Source organism: Elaeis guineensis, chromosome 2 (genome assembly GCF_000442705.2).
Source record: "Elaeis guineensis isolate ETL-2024a chromosome 2, EG11, whole genome shotgun sequence".
In the NCBI taxonomy this organism is placed as follows: domain Eukaryota; kingdom Viridiplantae; phylum Streptophyta; class Magnoliopsida; order Arecales; family Arecaceae; genus Elaeis; species Elaeis guineensis.
Genome location: NC_025994.2, coordinates 12352052 through 12377670, shown reverse-complemented (window position 1 = coordinate 12377670; position 25619 = coordinate 12352052). Strand labels below are relative to the sequence as shown.

The 25619-nt window shown below is 35.1% G+C and overlaps 1 long non-coding RNA gene across 28 annotated transcripts; it reads left to right on the top strand.

Annotated features, from left to right (window-relative positions):
- LOC105036121 (uncharacterized) lies at positions 1 to 24556 on the top strand. Of its 28 annotated transcripts, XR_012138506.1 has the most exons (12): positions 1 to 367; positions 1746 to 1797; positions 2783 to 2929; positions 3123 to 3282; positions 9041 to 9136; positions 11190 to 11322; positions 12229 to 12318; positions 21260 to 21435; positions 21516 to 21566; positions 22536 to 22867; positions 22962 to 23033; positions 24423 to 24533. It is a non-coding gene; the product is annotated as an uncharacterized lncRNA (long non-coding RNA). The 28 variants fall into 28 exon arrangements; XR_012138513.1 differs by lacking the exon at positions 22962 to 23033 and having other exon boundaries at positions 3222 to 3282; positions 9044 to 9136; positions 24423 to 24556; XR_012138514.1 differs by lacking the exon at positions 22962 to 23033 and having other exon boundaries at positions 3222 to 3282; positions 24423 to 24556.
- Positions 24557 to 25619: the final 1063 nt, after the last annotated feature.

Below are 25619 nucleotides of genomic sequence, written 5' to 3'. Positions count from 1 at the left end.
CTTAAAACGTCGGTACGGTATTTTCGGGAAATAACGCCCTAATGTCTAAGCTTCCCTATTCAGCCGCACCGAGCCTCCCACCCGATTGACACTCTTGAGATGGAGAAAGCAGATGGAAAATCGGTGGAAAATCAAGGAAACAAAGGACAAACGAAAAAAATCGAAAGGTAAGAGCTTTTTCCATATCGATTAATCATTTTTTTTTTATTTCATTCTCTTTCTTCAGATACCCGGGAAAGGAGAGCACCTGAGGGAGATGGGAGGGGTTTCTTAGCATCCCGTTGAAGTTTTTTATTTAGCATATGGGATTTTGTCGGAGTTGTGGCGGTGTGAGTTGGTCCCTAGGTTTTGAGAGCTTAATCCAAAGGTAAGATCTTTTCCCATATGGATTGATCATTTTTTTTTCTTTTCCCATTCTTTGTTCAATTTCATTCTTTTTCTTCGGAGATCTGTGGGAAAGGAGAGCACCTCAGGGAGATGGGAGGGTTTTCTTAGGTTCCTGTGTGGTTTTTTTTCTCTAGCATATGAGATTTTGTGGGATTTTTGGTGGTGGGAGTTGGTCCCCTTTGGTTTTTTTACTCTAACATATGGATTGATCTTCTCTTGCCCTCTATTTGCCTCCATTTTGGTGTTGGATTTTCATTTTGGTGGATTTTGTGAGAAATTTTGAATTCTCTGGAACCTAATTTTATCTTATAGCTAATTATTGTAAAATTCCAATGCCCAGATGCAAATCTCTGAACTTCCTAAAGACAAAAGTTCTGAAATGGCATTCATCTTGAAAAAGTCACGAACCAACAGCATCAAACTCGCATCTTCACTCACCTAACCCCAATTTTCCCTCAGAAAGCTTGCTTTTTTAAACATCATCGGAGTTAGCTCTTCAAAAAGAAAGGAAAACAATTTCTTGCTTCATGTTGCAATTAGTTCTTTTCTTTTTAAATGAGTGAGATTTGTTGATAATTGAAGTATTCATCTTTCAACACTTCTTGATTTCTTAGCAGGTTTATTGTTTTTTTTTTTTTTTTTTGGGGGGGGGGGGGTCTCTATTGAACATTCCTTATTATTAATTTTGCACAGAGTAGGATGCCATTCCTAGTTAGCAGGGTACCAAACTTGGAGGAAAATTCAGATTTTGGGCTGGAGGTCATCCAGGTATACACGCTTACATGCTTGTGGGTAAAGCTATAAAACGAAACTTCATTGTTTAATGGGGGGCATAAAGGCAATTAAAGATGCATGAAACTTTGGAATCCTGATGAGGTTAAGTATGCCAGATTGAGTTTGGTCATGAGGGTGTCGACGTGAAAGCATAGGTTGTATCGGTGACATGCCTTGTTGTGGAGACTCATCACACTTTTCTGTTAGTTGTTTCATCTTGTGTTTGAATGTGCGAGTTATTTGTCCTTTGGGTAATTTGGAGAAGATTAGTTTAGCACCATAGCAATAACTAAAGGTTGGAGTATGTTGGATCTGGTCTTGAAAGTTTCAATGACGATTATGGTTTGTACTCAGGCAGTCGGGTATAGTATAGTCAAACCAAAACCCATCAAATTATATAAGCAATTTGATAGGTCTTTCTATCATATCATTCTTTTGTTTTGGCCTTCTCTTTCGTAATATTTCACAACAGAAGCTCTGGTGACATTTTAAGTTGTTGACAATTGGCATGCATTTGAAGATAATAATCTTTCTTCTTTCTTTTCTTGTCTTCTATATTTTCCTTTTGCTGCGGAGGAAGGCAGATGTTGGATGGGGAAGAAGAAACAAGGAGCTTAATCTCAAAGAGCCAAGAAAGTATGTCTGGCTTCCATATCACTGGATTACATATTAGCCCGTTCTGTCCCTTTTTTGTTTAAACAATGATATGTTGTTAGGTTATAAAGAATGATATACTGTTTTGAGTTCACACACTTTGCAGAATTGTGATTCTTTTTTCCTTTTCTAATAACGAGTGCCAAAACCAATATATTGAAAAATAACTGAGGGCTTATTTCTAAGAAAGGAGTAGAAACTTGTAGGATGAAAAGGTTTACACTTTGATTCTGAACTTCAGGTTTATATATTTTTTTTCTTTTTTCTTTTTTTTCAAATTGCAGTGTATAAAATTATCCACAGGATTAAATTGATGTTTGAGAAAATGATCTGGTATTTCACATAACACTTTTCATGTTAGTGAGCTGCAATTGTTTAAAGAATTTAAAGAGCAAGAGACAGAAATGGAGAATAATAAAAGGAGAAAGAGAGAAATTGTAGTGCATCTAATGGTGGAGGCTAACATGGAACTTTCTCATGATTGAACTTTTAGATGGCTGCTTTGAAGTTTCTCTATTTTAATCATGTACCACTTGATCTATAGTTGAATGAAAATTAACCATAAGGAACCATCAGATCTCAGCTGATAGGAGAGTGGTAAACTATACATAATCATGAAAAGGTTGTTGACGACAATGGTTGTATTTTTATACCTTCATGGATAAATGATGGCTAGATCTTGTGATATGTTTTTGTTTTCTGTAACTTTAAGCAAGGCTTTATGTCCTAATGGGTGGAGATAGGGGGGTTGGCATCCCATCATCCTGTCCCGTTCTTATGAGAGACCTCCAAGTAATCTTCCTATCTTATGGAAATAAAAATTGTCTCTGATGAAGTCACGATCTTGTTGTTCTTCTTTCCAACATATGGTGTAGCATTCTACATTTGCAAACATTGTCATCTTAATTAATGATAACTAATAATTTTGAATGCTGATTCTTTTGTATTGCCTAATTTTGATCTTCAGGAGCAAGTTCGAAGTGGTGATGCAACTGCAATCGAGTGTTTTGAGCTCGGTGTAGTTATGCTCGTGAGAAAATTCTACCGAGCAACTGTCAAATATTTGCAGCAAGCAATTGAGAAATGGGACAGAGATGATCAGGATCTTGCATAGGTTAGTTGCAATCTCATTGCCAACAAGTTATGATTATCCACTTCCTTTTAAATTTGGAGATAAGGAGGTGCCTTATATCATCAATAGTTTACTGGAGAATTTATGCATGACATTATGCGTCTATGGTTTTCTTCGTGTAAATTTCTAAATTAAAATACTGATCCATAATAAGTCACTTATAATGATGTTACAGGAGGTATTTCTAAGAACAAGATGTACGGATTTGGGCCGTATATACATTTATTCAATGTACTCACAAAGATTCTAACATCATACTCTATTTCTCAATCAGGTAGCTTTTCAAGAAGCGTATCCACCGACCATTGTACTGTCTAAGGAGCTATGGAGATTTCGTAAGAGCATATTATAGCAGTTTTGATAAATCTTCGATATTGGAAGATGCTACGATCTCTTATTTTTAGTCTTAATTTTACATTCTCTGATCAATTATCATCTCCTCCATAAGAAGGAATCGAGTCAGATAATCTCCAACTGATCCTTCATGTGATTGATGTTTGATTATAAATTTATTAGGTATAGTCTTATATTTGATGTTGGATACTAACGAGAGTTGAATTGTTTAATATTTTGATGTATTATATTTGTTTATGAATTAAAACCTTGATGGATGCTAAACTTATATTTTGTGGAAGCTTTATTCGAATATGTTTGCTTAGAAGTGTTGTTGTATTGTTTTGTATTTTAAAATGTTGGATTATGGTTGATGTATTGCGAATTACGATATATACAGGTCTGTTACTATATTTATAAAATAATTTTTCAAGTGGAAGCTTTACTAAGAGATTTGCAAAAAAAATAGAATGCTAAATGAAAACTGTATCTAGAAATTATCAAAAAAGTTTTTTGACAAATCTCAAACCATCACTAAGAGGTCATCGGGGGTTATTATTGAGGGATCTGTGAGTGATAATTTTCTCACAAATCATTCAGCTGGCCACTTTTTAGTGAGGGATATTTTCTCGATGAATCTTTTGGCAATTATCAAAGGATTTTTGAGTGCATTTTGATTAGTGAATTCCTTAAAAAATAGTAGGTTCTTAGCAAATGGCCTTTATTTTTATCAAGAAAAATTCTCTTGCTAAAAATTTTCGATCTTTTGATAATTATTGAGGGATTTCTAACGAAGACTTTCACCAACATCATATACTCCAAAGGATGGATTTTCCTTAGAAATTCCTTGGTGAATCTCTTTACCAAGGGATTTTTAATTTTCACTAAGAGATTTTATCCCTCGTTGAAAGGCTGATTTCTGATATATAAGATCTCGAGCTAGTGACAAATGGTAAGACATAGTGATTAAGCAAAGATCCATGTAGTAGTATATTTATATTTACATACGTACGGTCTTCTTTAGGAGGAAACCACCATAGCATGTGTTCATACCATATATATTTGAGATGACTAATAAGGAAGGTGAGTGAGCATATTGATAAATATTGAATCTCTGCCTCCTCACTGTATGAGTTCTTTGAGGCTATGTGTACATTACCTAGCCTCACATTGTACCCTATATGAGACTTTTGACTATATTGTAAAGTGACGTGTGATAGCATGCTACCTAAGGTCATGTATGATTCGATTCTAGAGGGCATGTCTAGGAAAGCGATTCATATGAAATTAAGCAATATGAGTGTAATTGAAAGACTATTTTTGATTACATCCATATATGTGTTCACTGGCCAACCAATTATGTTTATTTCTGAAAAGTTTGAATATAATTGTGGATATATGAGAATAGAAAGTCAAGCATAGTTTTTAAGGGATTAAAATATACTTGGATTGATGTAATAAAATATGGCGCACCACAAAATACGTATTTGTTTCACCAAAATATTTACCTTTTAGAATTTAAAGCTATTGTGTCATCCTTAGCACGTGCATGGTTTGAGCTTCCTAATATACGTGTGCTCGCTAGTCGCACGATCCATTTTTTTGTATGAATTATTTTCTGTAATAATGTAAAGAGTTATGCTTTGAGATGTGCATCGACAGTGAGAAGCTCATCATATGCGAATGGGAGTGTTGGAAATTTGGGATTCCAAACAATCCACCCATGATGGGCTTATTAAAATAAAAAATAATAAAAAGAGAAGTTTAACCTTTTGGGTAACTCTCTACTATTTGAATAAGAGTAAAAAGTTATTCCTTATCCCACTGTAATCGCAAAAGATTGTTATCTCCTACAGAGATATAAAATATAATGTGCATGTTTGGAGGTACATTTGTACTCATTAAAAATGATTTTGCATCTTGAGTGTTTGACTATAATCCAAGAGTAATTCTAGATCATATTTAAGATATCTCAAATTGGTGGTTTACATCAAGTTGACCTCCCTCCACTTTCCATAGATGCAATATCGCAAGCTAAATTGTGTTTGCGGAAAGTTAGTTTTCTTTAAGAAAAATGACGTGTTACAATTTCAATACCCCTCACACATCCCTTTTTTTCACTTACTTATTTATCATGATTCTTTCTTTTCTTTAGATTAATCTCATCCATCTTCATCCATGTCTTTGATTAATCTCCTCACGTGTCCATCTACATCTTTTTTTCCAACTTTTAAAATTATTAATCTCTTTCCATCTCTATCTACGTCTTTTTTTTGTTCGACTTTCTTGTCTATCAAGATTCTTTCTATCCTCAGATTAATCTTATCTAATCTCCACCCATATTTTCGCTTAATCTCCTCTCATCATCTCCATCTACGTTCTTTTTTTTTTATTATTAATTTCCTCTCATCTCTCCCCTTTTGTCTAACTTTCTTATCTATCATGACTTTTTCTTTCTTCACATTAATCTCCTTTCATCTCCATAATTATATCAAAATAATTTTAGAATTATTTTAGATATTTATTCATTTCGATTATTTTATCATTCAAAAGCGACTTTTGGATCTATTAACGAAATATACAAATTATTTCTACAGCTTTAGAACAGTTTTAGAATATTGACAGCTAAACAAAAAATTACATTATTGCAAAGCAGTTTTTGACATCGAAATGCAGCTTTTATTCAAAATTACCTTTTGGCCAAAAGCTACAACATCTCCAAACAGACCCATATCTTTTATTCAAGAACGACAGGAGTATAAACATAGCACACAAAATTCTTTTGGCTCTCAAATTATCTCTGCAACACATTAAGGTGCAAGTGGATTTGGATTGTGGATAGAGGCATTTTTTATTCATAATTTATGTTTGACTATGAGCATATTGGTTGATTGATGATTTATAGCACACAGTTCTTTGGAGTAACTTTTTACACTTATAAGTAAAAAATTTATTTTTAATTATTTTAATTATCCAAAAATTTTTTTAGAATCATAATTAAAATGAATTAGAATAGGAATCGGAATGACCATTTGTTCCCGAATGTATTTGGCTTGTGATAGAAATTGAAATCACAATCAGAATGAAATTTGAATACTAGGAAAGAGTCTGGATTCTTAGAATTAGAATGCAAATGGGACTCTCTTCCTCTCCCCTTCGAATTAAATAGTTGGAATAAGAATCACTTATTTTCATTCTCATTTCATAGCCCAACTCCCTCCAACCAAATATGTCCTTCGTGGATTCAAGGATCACATCCATCAAGATGCCCCCTTGATTGCCTCTCTTTCAGCATCGAGATTGCCGGCTCTTCATCAACTTGATCACTATTGTTGCTCTCATCATCCTCATCACCGACCTCAAGAACTCTTACCACCGCTAATCTTGCCATCCCTCTTACTATCTCCCATCTTCATTAAAGTTCTCTTTTCCATGGCTTTGGTAAGGAAATAATGAAATCTAGTGAAGAAGAAGGGGATTGATCCTTACCTTAGGATGGAAGGAATCAATGAGTGTCTGTTTGGATGATTGGGCCCAAAATCATATAGGTTTCATAGCTCAACCACCAATAATACAGAATTATAGGCTAGATTTAGCCTATTTTACAACTATCTAGGACTATTTTCTGATGGACTGGCCTAACTTCCATAGAAAGAAAAAAAGACCTCTTAAGCCAAGGATCCCTATGTCATATTTTCTTCCTATAGGATTCGGACTAATCCACTTAAAAGGTGGTCTTAGACGGTTGTAAAATAAGCTAAACCTAGCCTATAATTCTGTATTTTTGATAGTTGGGCCATTAATCTCATAGGATTTTGAGTCCAATCATCAAAACAAGCCTTGAGTTTTTTTTAATCCTCCTCATCAGACTCGTCAAAGTGATTGCACCATCTGCACTCAACAATGAAAATTGGTTTTCTGTATACCCCAAAATCCTCTTGGTTGCAAGTTAATCAGGTAGATCAGCCCTCAAACATTGCTTAGAAGTAATATCAAGTTAAACATCAAAAAGATTTTCCAAGAACATGTTTTCCAATATAACTTGAATGAGCATTTTCATCTGAAAAAAAACTTGAATGAGCATTGTCTAGATCATGCAAATTAAGCTAATAATCAATGACTTAAATTTAGTTATAAGTTGAGGTGCCAAGTAATGTATATATAAATATGTACAGATATTTTTTCTTCCTAAGATCTATGGTTGAAAATGGACCAACTTTTACATATTTCAATGCCCAAATCTTTGATTTCAATGTCCATATTTATTTGTGGTTGATGAATATAGATAGGGATGCACAAATTTAAATAGTTCGAGTATGTTTCGACCATCACTAGTCCAGTGATTGCTTTTGAGATAATGTTTGCAATGACTCTAGTTCTTTTACGAGTAAAAAGAAAATTGTGTTAGTTTTAGCACAGTAAGACACTGAAATTTGACCAAGGAAATTGACAACTAATGTGCATCGTTACAGACTAAAGATTAAGTGTAGAAGCATCCTGGAATTAGAAAAGATGAACACCATTCATCAAATGGATAATAGTATCGTTCCATACGTCCAAACAATATAAAGAGAAAAAAAACAAAAAAGAAATGATTGGACCCAGATTTGAATCGATCTACTTTGATTCTCTAGTAAAGTTAGACCATTGTTGCTATTCACATTGACGACCCTCTCAAGCATTTCCAGCAAGCTAATGAGTATAAATCTACCTGAAGCATAGCTGAATTTGATAATTTGCTATTGTCGCAACATTTGGGAGGAGCAGGGAAGTAATGAGGGATGGTGGTGACGGTGGCTTGGACCTTTGCTTAGATGGTGGTGAAGATAGCAAAAGATTCTACCAAAACAAAAAAAAAAGAAAAGATAGCAGAGATGGTGGCAAGTTTAATCTGGTCCAATTTTGTTTGCCCATATGTTTACTCTTTTTTTTTTTCAGATTATAGACTACAATGGTGTACTATCTATTCTTATTAATTCTATTCTTTTAAATTATAGGGGTGAGTTTTAATTGGCATGCTAATGTATATCAAACAAGACCTTTCTACGCATTAGTGAATCCATCTTTAATTATCTCTACTTTATCTTTGCTTTTCCTTGCTTTGAGATTCCCAATAGAACTCTAATTTATCTTTAGAAGTAGCAGTAACGTAATTTGATTGTAGCTCCGGTTTCACCCGAGCCTTTCATCTTGTTATTAGGTACTGTGATGATAGCAATAGTTTTTGAAGGTCAAGCATCCGGATCCATACTACTATCATTATCTTCCTTGTCATATCCCCTTTTCTGGCTAGCTAATCCAATATTGATGTACACCTATGCTTCTACCCAGCCTAGCCATAGGGCTTGGTCATTCTTTGCTTATATCTTTGGAGAGAAAAGGGTGGCAACAAGTTTGTGTAAAATTCTGTACCAAACAATGTAAAATTCTTTATCTGCCAAAGCATCAAGATTAAGATATCAAGGCCATTTTCTTAAGAAGGTAACATCAATAACATGTAGAGATTCATTTTCATGCACAAAATGATTGAGAATTGTTCATCAAAAATAGTAAATTGTTGTTTTCTAGCATTAGAGAAAATTGTATAGCAACTTTTTTTGTATTTTTCTCATAATTTTCTTTTAGTATGGCCGTTGGCAAATCAGGTGATTGAATTTAGTTTACTAGGCTTATTTATGGTGACGTCCCTCTCAAGCATTTCTAGCAACCGAATATGTATCTATCTGAAGCATAGCTGATTTTGATAATTTGCTATTGTAGCAGCATTTGGGAAGAGCAGGGAAGTAAAGAAGGATGGTGGTGATGGTGGCTTGGACCTTTGCTAAGACGGTGGTGAACATAGCGAAAAAGATGGTGGTAAGTTTAATCTAGTCCAAATTCTTTTGCCCATATATTTAATCTTTTTTTTTTCTAGATTATAGACTGCAATGGTGTACTATCTATTCTTATTAATTATATTCTTTTTAAATTATAGGGGTGAGTTTTAATTGGCTTGCTAATGTATATCAAAGATGACCTTTTTACACATTAGTGAATCCATCTTTAATTATCTCTATTTTATCTTTATTTTTCCTTGCTCTGAGATTACTAGTAAAACTCTAATTTTTCTTTAGAAATAGCAATAATGTAATTTGGTCATAGCTCCAGCTTCACCCTATCCTTTCATTTTCTTATTAGGTGGTGTGACGATAGCAATGGTCCTTGAAGGTCAAGCACCCGAATCTATATTACTATCATTATCTTCCTTATGGTATCCTCTTTTTTGCCTAATCCAACATCGATGTGCACCTATGCTTCTTCCCAGCCTAGCCATAGGACTAGGGCTGGAAGTGGGCTCGGCCTGATCTGAGACTCATCGGGCTGGGTCGGCTTTAGGCCGAATTTTGGACTCAGTCCGAAATCATTCAGACCGGGCTTGAGCTAAAAAAAAAGAGTCCGTTTTACTTTCGGGTCGGGCTCTGGCCTACCTTTCATCCAACTCGGACCAGGCCCGGACTCGAGTCCGAAGTTTAGCCCGATTATGAGCCCAAATTTTAAGAGCTTCATTCCATCCTTCAATGATTCAATCTCTCTTTCGAAGTTTTGAGTCTCGATTTTTTCCATCGAGGTGCCTTGGACCCGTCCATCGACAATTGCTGTCCTTACTCCCGATCCTCCCTTCTCTCCCGTCGGTCGTCAGTCTCTGCTGTCGCTCTCCTCTCAGTCTTCAGCGGCGTCGGGCTCCCCCCTTCAATCTCTCACAGGTGCTCTCCTTTCCACAGGTCCGCCTCCATCGTGCCCGTTCTCCCTGGATCGCCGCTCCCTCGGGCCTCGACTGTCGCTTCCAAGCCCCCATCTCCCTTCGACCGTTGCTCTCAAGCCCCCGTCTCCCTCCGATCGTCGCTCTCTCGAGCCTCGACTGTTGCTCCCAAGCCCCTGTCTCCCTCTGACCGCCGCTCTCAAGCCCCACTGCCCAGTATACCTCGACCGCCTCGACCTCTCTCAGAGAGTCTGACAAGCTCTTCGACGGTGTCGGTGAGGCCTGCGGCCAGTCTCGCCGCCTATGCCAGTCTCGACCGCAGTCGCTGCCGCCTGATTGCTCACCGTCCATGCCCACGCCCTTGAGACGGGTGTCATCTTCACTGAAATCGATGGCATCACTCAGGCCAAGCTCGAGCTCCAGGAGCCAGGAGGTCGTCGTCGTCGTCGGAGACCTAGTGGGTATCATCGTCGTCATGACTAGCCATCAGAATGGGTTAGGGCTTATAGGGCTTTAGATTTTTTTTTTTAAATTTTTTAATAGGAAATCGAGAGTGATGTTGGCGGTGGGCTGGCCCAAACTGTTCGGGCCTGGACTTGAGTGGGGCTCTGGCTTGGGTCTTTTAAAAATTTTCTGGCCTAAGCGCAGTCCGAAGCCCGATAAAAAATTGTGGGCTGGGCTCGAGCTGGGGTTTGGCCCGATCCAGCCCGGCCCACTTCCAGCCCTACATAGGGCTTGGTCATTCTTTGCCCACCTCTCCAAAGAGAAAAAGGCGGCAATAAGTTTGTGTAAAATTTTTTATCAAACAATGTAAAATTCTTTATTGAACCAATGTCAAAGTATCAAGATTGAGGTACATCGATGCTATTTTTTTAAGAAGGTAACATCAATAATGTGAAGAGATTCATTTTCATGCATAAAATGATTGAGAATTTGTTCATAAAAAATTAGTAAATTGTTTGTTTTTCTAGCATTAGAGAAAATTGTATAGCAACTTTTTTTTATATTTTTTCATAATTTTCTTTCAATATGGCCATTGGCAAATCAGGTAATTGAATTTAGTTTACTAGGTTTATTTGTGGTGACGTCCCTCTCAAGCATTTCTAGCACCCTAGTGAGTATGAATCTACCTGAAGCATAGCTGAATTTGATAATTTGCTATTGTAGCAGCATTTAGGAGGAGCAGGGAAATAACGAGGGATGGTGGTGATGATGACTTGGACCTTTGCTAAGATGATGGTGAAGATAGCAAAAGATTCTACCAAAAAAAAAGATAGCAAAAGATGGTGGCAAGTTTGATCGGGTCCAATTTCGTTTGCCCATGTGTTTACTCTTTTTTTTTTCAGATTATAGACTACAATGGTGTACTATCTATTCTTATTAATTCTATTCTTTTAAATTATAGGGGCGAGTTTTAATTGGCATGCTAATGTATATCAAACAAGACCTTTCTACACTTTAGTGAATCCATCTTTAATCATCTCTACTTTATCTTTACTTTTCTTTGCTTTGAGATTCCCAATAGAACTTTAATTTATTTTTAGAAGTTGCGGTAACGTAATTTGTTCGTAGCTCCGGTTTCATCCTATCCTTTCATCTTCTTATTAGATATTGTGATGATAGCAATAGTTTTTGAAGGTCAAGCATCCGGATCCATACTAGCTACTATCATTATCTTCCTCATCCTATTCGCTTTTCTGGCTAGCTAATCCAATACTGACGTACATCTATGCTTCTACCCAGCCTTGCCATAAGGCTTGGTCATTCTTTGCCCGTCTCTTAGGAGAGAAAAAGGTGGCATCAAGTTTGTGTAAAATAATTTATTAAACAATGTAAAATTCTTTCTTACCAAAAAAAAAAATGTAAAATTCTTTATCGAACCAATGTCAAAGTATCAAGATTAAGATATCGAGGCCATTTTCTTAATAAGGTAACATCAATAACATGAAGAGATTCATTTTCATGCACAAAATGATCGAGAATTTGTTCATCAAAAATAGTAAATTATTGTTTTTCTAGCATTAAGGAAAATTGTATAGCAACTTTTTTGTATTTTTTCATAATTTTCTTTTAATATGGCCATTGGCCAATCAGGTAATTGAATTTAGTTTACTAGATTTTTTCATGGTGACGTCCCTCTCAAGCATTCCTAGCCACCGAGTATGAATCTACCTGAAGCATAGCTGAATTTGATAATTTGCTATTGCAGCAGCATTTGGGAGGAGCGGGGAAGTAACGAAGGATGGTGGTGATGGTGGCTTGGACCTTTGCTAAAATGGTGGTGAACATAGCGAAAAAGGTGGTGGCAAGTTTAATCTAGTCCAAATTCTTTTGCCCATATATTTAATATTTTTTTCTAGATTATAGACTGCAATTGTGTACTATCTATTCTTATTAATTATATTCTTTTTAAATTATAGGGGTGAGTGTTAATTGGCTTGCTAATGTATATCAAACATGACCTTTCTACACATTAGTGAATCCATTTTTAATTATCTCTACCTTATCTTTACTTTTCCTTGCTCCGAGATTATTAGTAAAATTCTAATTTATCTTTAGAAATAGTAGTAATGTAATTTGGTCGTAGCTCCGGCTTCACCCTATCTTTTAATTTTCTTATTAGGTGGTGTGATGATAGCAATAGTTTTTGAAGGTCAAGGGTCCAAAGCCATGCTACAATCATTATCTTCCTCACCGTATCCCCCTTTTTGGCTAGTCCAATATTGATGTACACATGTGCTTCTTCCCAACCTAGCCATAGGGCTTGGTCATTCTTTGCCCACCTCTCCAAAGAGAAACAGGCGGCAATAAGTTTGCGTAAAATTTTTTATCAAACAATGTAAAATTCTTATTGAACCAATGTCAAAGTATCGAGATTAAGACACCGAGGCCATTTTTATAAGAAGGTAACATTGCATAAAATGATTGAGAATTTGTTCATAAAAAATCAGTAAATTGTTTGTTTTTATAGTATTAGAGAACATTGTATATCAACTTTTTTTTTTTATATTATTTCATAATTTTCTTGTAATATGGCCGTTAGCAAATTAGGTAATTGAATTTAGTTTACTATGTTTATTTATATTCTTGTGCGTTCAAAATCAATTCCAATAAGAGTTTGGGCTCTCTTCTACTATAATCTGATCCAATATGTTGCCACATTTGGTGAACAAAGTTAATAGCCTTGTATGCTCATTCTTCTCTTCTTTTTTTGGTACAAGCTCATTCTTCTCTTCCAATTGGAAATTTTTATGATGCATATACTAGTATGTATTGTCCATTGTTTGCAACCCTTAAGCCGCGGTTGTCAACATATATGGATATTACAGTTGTGATGGTTGGAAATGATGGATTATGTAGGCTCTGCATGCATGTTACCATTTGTAAAGCAACAATGCTCTCTTCAAATGTGGAAGATTTTTCTAGTCCATTTCAAAAAAATAAAAAAAAAAAGGGAGAAACTTGGAAAATATTTCTAGATTATTTGAACCTCCATATTGGAGGGACCCTTTGCCCCTATCTAAAATGAGGAAAAAAAGGTAATTCTTTTATATAAAAATTCTAAAAATATCAGGTTATATTCAAATTGGTTTATTTGTATTTTAGTTTTCAAAATCTCCATTATCTAGCATAATCCAACTCAGCCACTACAATCAAGAGCAATGCTCCATTCATGCTGAAGATATGTTCCCCTTCCTGATCTAAAATGGACCCACATATTTGATGCTACTCTATCTTCGGCTCGCTCACTAGATTGACATCCAAACTTGTTTTTGATTTCCATTTGGGGTTGCAATTGGATTTGTCGTTTGGAATTGAAATATTAATGATATGACTTAGACGCGCTTGAAAAATATCGGCCTAAGATCTCAAGAATATCATTACTATTCTATATAGAGACCTGGACTTCTTTTTCTGTTTTAGCAAACTATCGGTTATAATGACATTATATGATTAATCCAAACTCTTGGTTTGAAATATTCCAAATTAATGACACATTTGTTTCAATGTCAGTGACTAATTGATGAAATGAAAAAATAAGAATAACAGTAATCAAGAAAAAGGTGGTTTGACTTGGATGAACTAATATCTATCATATTTATACAGTCATCAATAAAAAATAACACCTTTCATATCAAGTATTTTTGTTAAAAAAATTATCACATATGAGGTGATTTTTTTTTTTTTTTTGGTTTTTCCTGTAAAGACAATGACTAGCACCCTAGCTTTTTTCTTCATAGAAATGGAACTATGGACATAAGGATGATATGTTGAAAATAGTCGTTTTTGAAGGCAACAATTAGAGGCAAATAAAAAATGCAAGCATTGACACTAAGCAATGTTTGAATGCATGTTATCCAAATCGTAGGGTGAAAAAAGAGATCTAATATAATTATATTATTTGTTTTTATTCAATGACTCAACATGAGAAGCATCCCCCACCGTAAGAAAAAAATTTTTTTGCGATGGAATTATTTGCGATGGCTGATTTACCATTGCAAAAAATTTATTTATGATGGCAAGAAACCTTCGCAAATAAGGTGTCAATTTTAATTACTATTTGCAATGGTAATCAAATTTTGTAGTAAAAAATAGAGTTTTTACGACGGTAATGGACCGTGGTAAATATTCTATGATTTTTACGATGGTAATGGATCGTGATAAATAATCCATAATTTTTACGACGGCAATGCATCGTAGGTAATATATATATATATATATATATATATATTTCTTTTGTGATGGTATTTTGCTGTGGTAAAAAATAGTTAAAACATCCCGTCTAGACTTCCCTCCACCTTTTTTTTTCTTTTGCGATGGTATTTTATTGTGGTAAAAAATCACTTAAAACAACCAAACTTCCCCTACCTGCTCGATCTCCCCGACTCGCCCCTCTCCTCTCCCTTGGCTCCAAAACCCTACTGCGCCCTCCCCCCCTCCTCCGCTCCAAAACCCCCCACCCCACTCGATCTCCCCGGTTCGTCCCTCTCCTCCCCCTTGGCTCCAAAACCCTACTGCGCCCTCCCCCCCTTCGCTCCAAAATCTCCCCCTCCTCCGCTCCAAAATCCTACCCCGTCTATCTCCTCGGAGTGCCGATCTCCCCGGCGTGCCCCTCCCCCTTCCCCTCCGCCGCTCCAAAACCCCTCTCCCTCCTTCGCTCCAAAACCCTAAGTCCCCTCCCGATCTCCCCGACGTACCCTTCCCCGTGGTGTGCCCCCCGATCTCCTCCACTCTAAAACCCCAGCCGGCATGCCCCCCCGATCTCCCCGGTATTCCCCTCCCCCCTGATCTCCTTCACTCTAAAACCCCAGCCGGCATCTTCCTTCTTAGTGCCCCCACCCTCACCCCCCCTCCACCTCTAGCGGTGGGCCCGACGGTGGTTTGGCCTCTTCTGTTCGATGCAGGAAGCGGGATCTCTCCCTCCGCGTTCGTCGGACTCCTCTATCGCCGGTCAGGTACGATCCCTCCATCACCAAACTCCCAAAATGTTGGCCCTATAGGACGTGGTGTTCTCCATCTCTATATGCTATACCAAGTCTACTTATAAGTTATCAGTAATATATATTGCACTATTAATTACAGCTGCGGTATTTTCTTGTGATGTATAGCTTTATTCTGCACTAATTTTCTTTCGCCCGCCAACTTGATTACTAGCCTACTTTTCTGGAGCCAAGGCAGAGTAGATTCGAGATGACAAGTTGGTGGTGGTAGGGTTTCCCCTACCCGCTCGATCTCCCCGGCTCACCCCTCTCCTCTCCCTTGGCTCCAAAACCCTACTGCACCCTCCCCCCCTCCTCCGCTCCAAAACCCCCCCCACCCCACTCGATCTCCCCGATTCGCCCCTCTCCTCCCTCTTGGCTCCAAAACCCTACTGCGCCCTCCCCCCTTCGCTCCAAAACCTCCCCCTCCTCCGCTCCAAAACCCTACCCCGTCTATTTTCCTGGCGTGCCGATCTCCCCGGCATGCCCCTCCACCTTCCCCTCCGCCGCTCCAAAACCCCTCTTCCTCCTTCGCTCCAAAACCCTAAGTCTCCTCCTGATCTCCCAGACGTGCCCCTCCCCGCAGCGTGCCCCCCGATCTCCTCCACTCTAAAACCCCAACCGGCATGCCCCCCCTGATCTCCCCAGCATTCCCCTCCCCCCTGATCTCCTCCACTCTAAAACCGTAGCCAGCATCTTCTTCCTTAGTGCCTCCCACCCTCACCCTCCCTCCACCTCTAGCGGTGGCCCAATGGTGGTTTGGCCTCTCCTGTTCGACGCAGGAAGCGGGATCTCTCCCTTCGTGTTCGTCGAACTCCTCTATCGCCGGTCAGGTACGATCCCTCCATCGCCAAACTCCCAAAATGTTGGCCTTATAGGACATGGTGTTCTCCATCTCTATATGCTATACCAAGTCTAATTATAAGTTATCAGCAATATATATTGCACTATTAATTACAGCTGCGATATTTTCTTGTGATGTATAGCTTTATTTTGCACTAATTTTCTTTTGCCCGCCAACTTGATTACTAGCTGCCCCATGTATGTGGAAATGCAAATCCCAAACGAAACATCATGCACTACTCAAGGCAAATTGCTTTTTGCTTTTGATGTGAAAAGATATTAGATATCATAACGAGAAATAGATCCCACACAACACCATAAAGAAAGGAAAAAGGAAAAATGATGGTGGAAATAATTCGGGTGTAGAAGTATAATAGATAAACATTCATACATATAGAGAATATATGTGCATGCATGTATATGTTTTAGCAACCAAGGAGTAAAAAATATCAAAATGCATATTCCTTTGACTTCATGGACCCTTTGCACAGAGTGACTTCATAATAATAAATTTATGGACATCCATTTTCCTACATTGGGGACCTTTCCAAACTGGACTTGGGTTGGAGAGTGTCCATCTTCCAACCACAACCATCCATGTTTGGTGGGCTAGTCCAGTTTGGAGAGTGTCCATCTTCCAACCACAACCATCCATGTTTGGTGGGCATAAATCAATCTCACTATATGAGATGGTAGGTCAGTGGACTCTATCCAATCATTATTGTTGTGCAATCATAAGCATACGTGATTGGAAGATAAACCCTATCCAATTCGAGGAGTGAAGATATTCTTTTAGTAATAGCTTCCAAGTCAAGCAGGGCATGTACTGTCAATATAAAATATGGATGTGCATGACTTATAAAGACTTAATATATCCTTAGTAGCGTATGTAAAAAATCGTATGCACTAAGATTTAATATATCTTGCTTAAGGTTCACTTAGTGTTTTATTATTTTTTTGTTTTAGGAGACCATCTTCACATTACTAGGAAGTTTGTATCTTTTTCAATATTTATCTTCATAAATTTTATTCTTTTGTAAATTTTATTTTTTTTTGATATTTATAAAAAAATTATTGTATTTGGTTTTCAGAGAATACATAACGATAATAGTATCAGTGGATAGTAGTTATGGATAAAAATTGGATTGATTTGCGAGAAAAGACTTTACCTACGTACCTTGAGGGGCTCTATAAATTTTTGAACTTTGCGTATGCTAATCAAGCAGACGATGCAAAGATTTATTGTTCATGTAAGAAGTGTAAAAATCATTTTCTTGAAGATCGGCATACGGTGAAACAACATATTATTACAAAAGATTTCTTAACGACATATAAGATTTGGACTTATCATGGAGAGACGTACTATTCTACTAGGTCTAACCAAGACTGTGAAAGTAGAGATTTTTTTGATGCGGAAGATGATATAGTTGGATTGATACAAGAGGCAACTAGAATCTTAATGTCGGATGACAATATGAAATTTAATCATTTAATGCAGAATGAGGGTCATGAGGGGTCTAATCAAGAAATAAAAGATTTTTTTAGACTTCTTGAAGATGTGGAACGTTCACTTTATCCAAATTGTACGAAATTTATCTCACTATTATTTATTGTTCAATTACTACATTTGAAAGTGCTAAGTGGATGGACAGATAAGTCATTTACATTGTTACTAGAATTGTTGAATGATGCATTTTCGAAAGGGATACGCTTGCCAAATTCATATTATCAAGCAAACAAAATCATCACAGATTTGGATTTTACTTATGAGACATGGGATGCATGTCCCAATAATTACATATTGTTTAAAGGCAAAGATGAAGGACATGATAAATGTCAAATATGTCAGAGTTCTAGATACAAGCAATTTATAGATGATTCAAATGATGATACTACTGAGAATAGTTGGATTGCTGCAAAATAAATACGGTACTTTTTATTGAAGTTGAGGTTGCAGAAATTTTTTATGTCATCAAAAATTACAGAGTTAATGAGATGGCATGAGGAGGAACGAACAAAAGATGGTGTTCAAAGACACCCTGTAGACTCAATTGCCTGGAGAACTTTTGATGAACGGAATCCATCCTTCACTGTAGATTATCAAAATATTAGACTTGATTTAGCAGCTGATGGATTTAATCTATTTAGATCAATGTCTATGCACTTGACCTGTTGTTCTAATACCATATAATTTACCACCATGGATGTCTATGAAACAATCTTTTTTTGTTCTTTCTGTGCTTATTGATGGGCCAAAAGGATCGAGCAATAAGATTGATGTTTATCTACAACCATTGATTGAGAAACTAAATGAATTATGGGAGAAAGAGGTACTTACGTATGATGTATAAAAAAAAGAGATGTTTCAACTTCATGCTGCATTATTATAGATAATTAGTGATTTTTTTGCATATGCAAACTTGTCTGGATAGAGTACAAAAGGTGAACTTGCATGTCCTTCTTATTACAATCAAACAGAATCAATATGGTTGTCACATGGTAGGAAATTTGTTATAGAGGGCATCGATGGTTCTTATCGAATATCTACAGATTTCGAAGAGATAAAATATCTTTTAATAGTCAAGGAGAATACAAAAGGAAGCCTATTAAATTATTAGATTCTGATATACTAAATCAATTGAATGAAGTGCTCACAGAATATAAAAAGGAAGACCTTGTAAAGAAAAAAATTTAATAAAATCAAAAAAGTACTTCAGGTGGAAAAAAATCTGAATGAAAAAAGAGGAGTATATTTTTTGATTTACTATATTGGGAGCATAACTTGATTCGACATAATCTTGATGTCATGCACATTGAGAAGAATGTATGTGATAATATACTTTGGACAATATTGGGGGTTGCAGAAAAATCCAAGGATAATTTAAATTCTTGATATAATATGCAAGAAATGGATATAAGAAAAGTATTATATTCACAACAACGAGTGTCTGGTAAGGCTTATTTGCCTCCAGCTTATTTTACAATATCCAAAGATGACAAAGATATCTTTTTAAAAGTGCTAAAAAATGTCAGAGTCCCTGATGGTTATGCATTTAATATCAGTCACTGCGTACATTTAAAGGAGTATAATATTTGAAGATTAAAAAGTCATGACAATCATATTTTGATGCAATAGTTATTTCCTGTAGCTGTATGCAAAGCATTATCTAAGGATGTGGTTGAGGTATTAATTGAGTTAACAAATTTCTTTAGGCAATTATGCTCAAAGGTGAATAAGGTGGTTGACCTAGAGTATGTTCAAGGTCGTATTGCTTTAACACTTTGCCATCTTGAAAAGATCTTTCCATCTTCATTTTTTGATATAATGGAGCATTTACCTATACATTTAGCAGAAGAGGCACTTATTGCTGGAGCAGTGCAATTTAGGTGGATGTATCCTATTGAAAGGTAATATTATTTGTATAAAATAAAGTACATCATACTCTTTCGATTTTTATTTGTTGTTATGTAAATTTTATCTAATTTGTATCTATATAGGTATCTACTTATGCTCAAATTTTATGTGCATAATCGAGTTCATCCGGAAGGCTCAATTCCCATAGGATACTTGATGGAAGAGTGTATGAATTTTTATTCAAGATATTTACAGGATGTTGAAACTAGGTCAAATCGATCGATTTGAAATAATGATGGTGGAAATAATTCGGATCGTCCTATTGGAAAGGGAGCTAAAATATATATTGATGAAGGCATATGGAAGCAAGCTCATCATTATGTGCCGCAAAATATTAATGCCATAACTCCTATTCGAATGTAAGTTTCATGATCAACTTATAAGATATACTAACAAATTTATACTTATTAAAGGCATTGTTTATCATATTTATAGGAAGCATATTGAGTATTTAAGAAGATAAATACCTCGTTCATCAGATGATTAAATTGAAAAGGTCCATGTATCAATTTTTCACACATGGTTGAAGGAGCATGTAAGTAATCATATTTAATTTTTTCTAACAACTCAAATTCAAAATTTTTATTTATCATTTAATTTTTATATAATTTAAAAGTTTATATATTAAATTGAATATAAGTAAGAACATCTGAAATTCAGTACTCAGATGAAATTCAGTATTTTGCTAGAGGTCCATACCAATTTGTACAATGTTATGGTGGATATATCATCAATGGCCTCCAATTTCGCAAACTTGATAAGGATAACAAGAGAACTACTCAAAGCCATGGTATTGTTGTCAAGGCACATACAAGTGTTGGAGATATAACCTATTACAGAAGATTGATAGATATTATCAAGATTCGATATACCAATGATATGCAATTTGTACTATTTAAATGTGATTGGATTGATGATATTAAAGGGAAGAAGATAGATGAGTTTAAGATAACACTTATCAATTTTAGTCATCTTTTATATAATGACAATGATGTTTCAAATGAACCATTCATTCTAGCAAGTCAAACAGATCAAGTATGCTATATTCCAGATCCTGTAGAATCAGGATAGAGTGTTGTTCTCAAGATGATAGTTAGAGATTTGTTTGACATGTACTCAAAGGATGGTTCAAATAATGTTAAATCAGTACCTCAAGCAGAGCCATTTAATCAGCAACATTTAGATGAGACAATATATACTCGTGATGATGATGTTCATTGGGTGAGAGAAGGTGTAGATGGAACAACTGTAGATGATATGAGATCCATCGATGATGATGTTGAGATGGATAAAGATGAATGACCGTTGTTAATTATAAAAATTTACATGTAAGTTATTATTATTCATTTGTTAGTTAAATTCTGTATCTTTTTTATATTTTTATGTCTGCTTTTTATGTTTACTTTTTATGTTTACTTTTTATATTTACTTTTTATTAGTTAATATTGTTCATTTGTTAGTTAAGATGAAGATAATGCTTACTTTTTATGTTTTACATATAGGATGGCTCTAAAGAGGACATGTGGTGTATCCATGTTGGATAGATTACAGGCTTATTCATCATCTCAGTCCAATCATGATGAGTCACAACAGCAATCACTTTCAGCACATAATACTCAGCCACATAGACAGCGATCAGAGACCACATTATCTCAGCTACAGTCATCAGATGTTGCAGGTAAAATTACTTATTCTACTTATGTAAAGTTAAAATCATTGTACTATCTTATCTTATTATTGTATTTGGATACTAATTAGGTAATTCGAGTCAGTCAACCTCTAGACGAAGAGATGGAGGCACAGCTCACGGTATTAAGTTTTGGGGCACGGGTCAGAAGTTTTCTTTGGTATTTGATGCTTATATGCAACTTTGTGAGTCTAATGCAAGTAAGTTCAAGAGTCAATTAGGAGTAATAGCGAAAAATAAGACATATGTCCCATTGATATATGCATCTTGGACAGAAATGCTCCAACATATTCTAGATCACATTTGGAAAGAGGTGCAGGTAAAATATATTTATAACTTTTATTTTGTAATTATGCATTTAATTCTAGATTATATTTGGAAGGAGATGCGAAATAACTCTTATCTTTTATATTCATACATTTTATATGATTACTAACTTTGTTAAATTTTAATTTTAGATAATACAGATGCCTCTAGTGAATATAGAGAAACTTATTTAAGGTCGGTTAGTGAGATGTGGAGAAATTGAAAGTCTTATATTAAGCATCATTACTATGATGAGCATTAGAGAGAAGAAAATCTTATCTCTAGATCTCCTCCGTATGTGAAAGCTGATCAGTAGGAGGTACTTGTTCATTATTGGGGACAATAAGATTTCTAGATACTTGTTCTTTTGTGATTAATTTTTTTTTATATAATAAAATTATATATTATATTTTTAATTATATTAATAACTTTTGTAGGCACTGTGCATGAAACAAAAATAATAGGAAGATGTTGGGAGGCTTGCATAAGACATGAAGAACTTTATTTTCTTTTATTAGAGCAAATATATATTTAGAATATTATAAGTTTATATTAAATATAAATCTAGTGTAAATTTTTATATATATTTGGATTATTTATGTTAATAGATGGAAGTAGAGGGATTAGAAACAGATTGACTCAGCGTGTTTATTAGAATACGTGCTTCAAAGCAGGGTGTCATTGATGTGGATGTGCAAGAGTGTATTGTAAGTGCATAATTTAAATTCTCTTTATATATAGTATATTTTACATATTAATATCAATATTATAATTTTTTATTATAGGAGGAGATAAAACGATGATTTAAGGAGATATCTGAGGACGAGCGCACATCAGAACTAAAAGATCATATCTTTGTGGAGGTGATAGGAGAAGATGGACATGAACGGATGCGTACTTGGAGTTTGAGCATGACAAAGTGACGTTTGCATTAGCAATCTTATCAGGCACCATCAGAAGAGACCATTAGGAGGATTCAGGATGAATTTGGACTGAGTTTGATGATAAGATTTTCTACTTGCGGGCATAGCTTCATCAGATGCGTGCTCAGATGGCGAGTGGATGTTTTGCGCACAGCCCAGTAGGTACTCGTTCGGTGCCATCTAGTAGTGGGCAGGTATGATTTATTTATTTAGTTAGATTTATATTGTATATTAATTGATTGTTATTTATAATTAATTTTACATCTTTCAACTTTTTGTAATATATAGGTTCTAGATGCATTTAGTGTTTACCAAACACATACATCAAAAAATGAGATATTCATCCAGATGCCTGATGAGGTTTGTGATGATATTCTTGTTGTCTGAATTTTCTTTCGTACTATCATTTTTAATAGTTTTATCGTTAAATATTTTATAAGGAGCAAAATATGAAAAAATATTTCAAAAAACTTGTCCAAATGTCCTTTAAAGAAAACATAGGCAGTATCAATTGCTTAAGGTACATTGCATCTAGATTTATGCAAAATGGAATCACATTTACCCTTATTCTAATAATATTTGTTTCCTCTTGGTTTGACAAGTCATTATATGTTATACTCTATTCACGTTGCCTGGTTGTTTCATGTCACCCGGCTTCTTCTAAAATCCATTCTCTCCAGCTGTCCCTGTTCGTCTCTCAGTCTCATTTGCTTTGCCATCTCTTCTGAAATCTTGGGCGGTAGTTGCAAAGTTCTTATTCGATTACCTATTTCATATCTGTTCGCTGTGTGCTGTGGCCAGTTTCGCAAATGAAATGCTCCTTGTAGAAAAGGTCCAATCTTGGAATCAGAAGATTGTCTTTCTGACAACTTTCTTGTATGAGTTTGAAATCTGAATATTCTTCCATTATGCTTCTTCCATATACCTCAAAATCTCATAGATATTATAGCATCAATAGCTGGAATGGTGCCCTTGTTTTCTACTCTTTTCCTCCAAACATGTTAGGGTTCGTTTAAACATCTTGTCATGGACTGAGTTTGTGTTCCTTAGAATAGCTGGCTCTAGAATGTTTGCAAATAATTGCATTGTAGAAGCAAATAATTGCATTGTAGAATAGCTGGAATGGCTGTATGTATTGGGACATTGCTTCTCTATAGCAATTTAGAGCACGTGGTGCCTGAAAGCAACATATGATGAGCAAACCAACAAACTGTATCACTTTTCATTGATGGGTTTCCATTGGTGTTATCTCTTATTTGCTCTCATGCATTTTGTGGACCTTATGGGACAGATCTGCACTGAATATCTGTCAAAGTCTTTGATGAACCACTAAAACTTTTATCTAATTTAAGGGTTCTGGTTTGATTTTTAAGTGAAGTTTGTACCTAAACCTTGATCCTCTAATGATTTGCAATTTCATGCATTTGGAATGTGTCATGCCAAAAATTGTGACAACTTTTATTTTATTTAAATTCTCCTCCATTAAGAATTTTTAAGGTAGAGAGATCATTTAAGTAGTGTTCGAGATTTCTAAGGTCACCATTTGAACTATGCTGCATCAATTTGCTTATAATGAAATGTTCCCAAAACTTCTCCATAGTGAAATTAGAGAGTCATTCGATTTTCTGATGATACAAAAAGATTCCATTGTAACCTTTGTCTTAGAAAATTCATTTTTGTTAGTGACCTCATTTTATATATTTTTTATAATAATTTATTAAACTAATATATTTTTTTATTTATTTTCAGATTTAGGTACAAGTCCATGAAGATGAAGCAAGCAAATTTCATGTTCTGTTTTGCTTTTTATTGTATTTTGAACAATAGATATGTACTTGAATACTTATATTATGTTTAAACAAAATTTGGATAAATTTTTAATATTGGACAATACATTTCAAGTAATTTTTAGTTGAATGGATTTATTTTCAATATTTGAGTATTATGCTTTATTTCTTCTCTAATTGATAAGCAGGCGTATCAATAATGGTTACAAATTCACAGGCATATTTATATAAAAAATAAAAAAATAATATAATTAATAAAAATATAATTTATATTTTTTGCAACGATATTTATCATTGTAAATAATATATTAAAAATAATAAAATTTTTTTTTGCTACCATTATTTACGACGGTAAAGTACTGTAAAGAAAAAATTTTTTTTGCTACTATTATTTGTGACGGCAAAGCGCTGTAAGAAATTTTTTTTTTTTGCTACCACTATTTACGATGGTAGAGTACTGTAATAAAAAAATTTTACTATTACTATTTGTGATGGCTATAGTTGTCATAAAAATAAAATACTTATTTACGATGGTAAAATACTGTGAAAAAAAATTATTTGCAACGGCATCCTTCGTCTTAAATAACTGTCACAAATACATCCTATATGATGTCCTTTTATGATGCAAGCAATTACCATCGTAAAAGTTTGTCGCAAAAATTTTTTGCGGCGGCATTCTTCTACCATGGAGTTTTTACTGCGGCTGAAACGACAATCATTAAAATGCCATCACAAGGCCATCACAAATACTTTTTTAAGACGGCAAGTTATTATTTGCGACGACAAAATGCCGTCACAAAAAATCCATTTTCTTGTAGTGCCCATTCTTCAACTTTGTGGAGAGCAAAAAAAAAAAAAAATATTAGTGTATTGTTTCCAAGAATAAAAACTTGATTTTTTTTTAAATTCTATGTTACATTTTGACTACATAACCATACTTTTATAACATGTGAACTAAGTTTTCTAGAAGAAGAAAAATGTATTTACCAAAAACAAGAAGAAGAAAAATATAAATTGAGTTGACTAATTCCAAATTTATATTGATATATGTGTGTGTATGTTGTCTCTTTGTTTTTGAGCCTATCCTATTTGTTTACCAACGCTATGACTACAGGTCCTTACCTCTCTCTCTCTCTCTATATATTTTTAATATTTCATT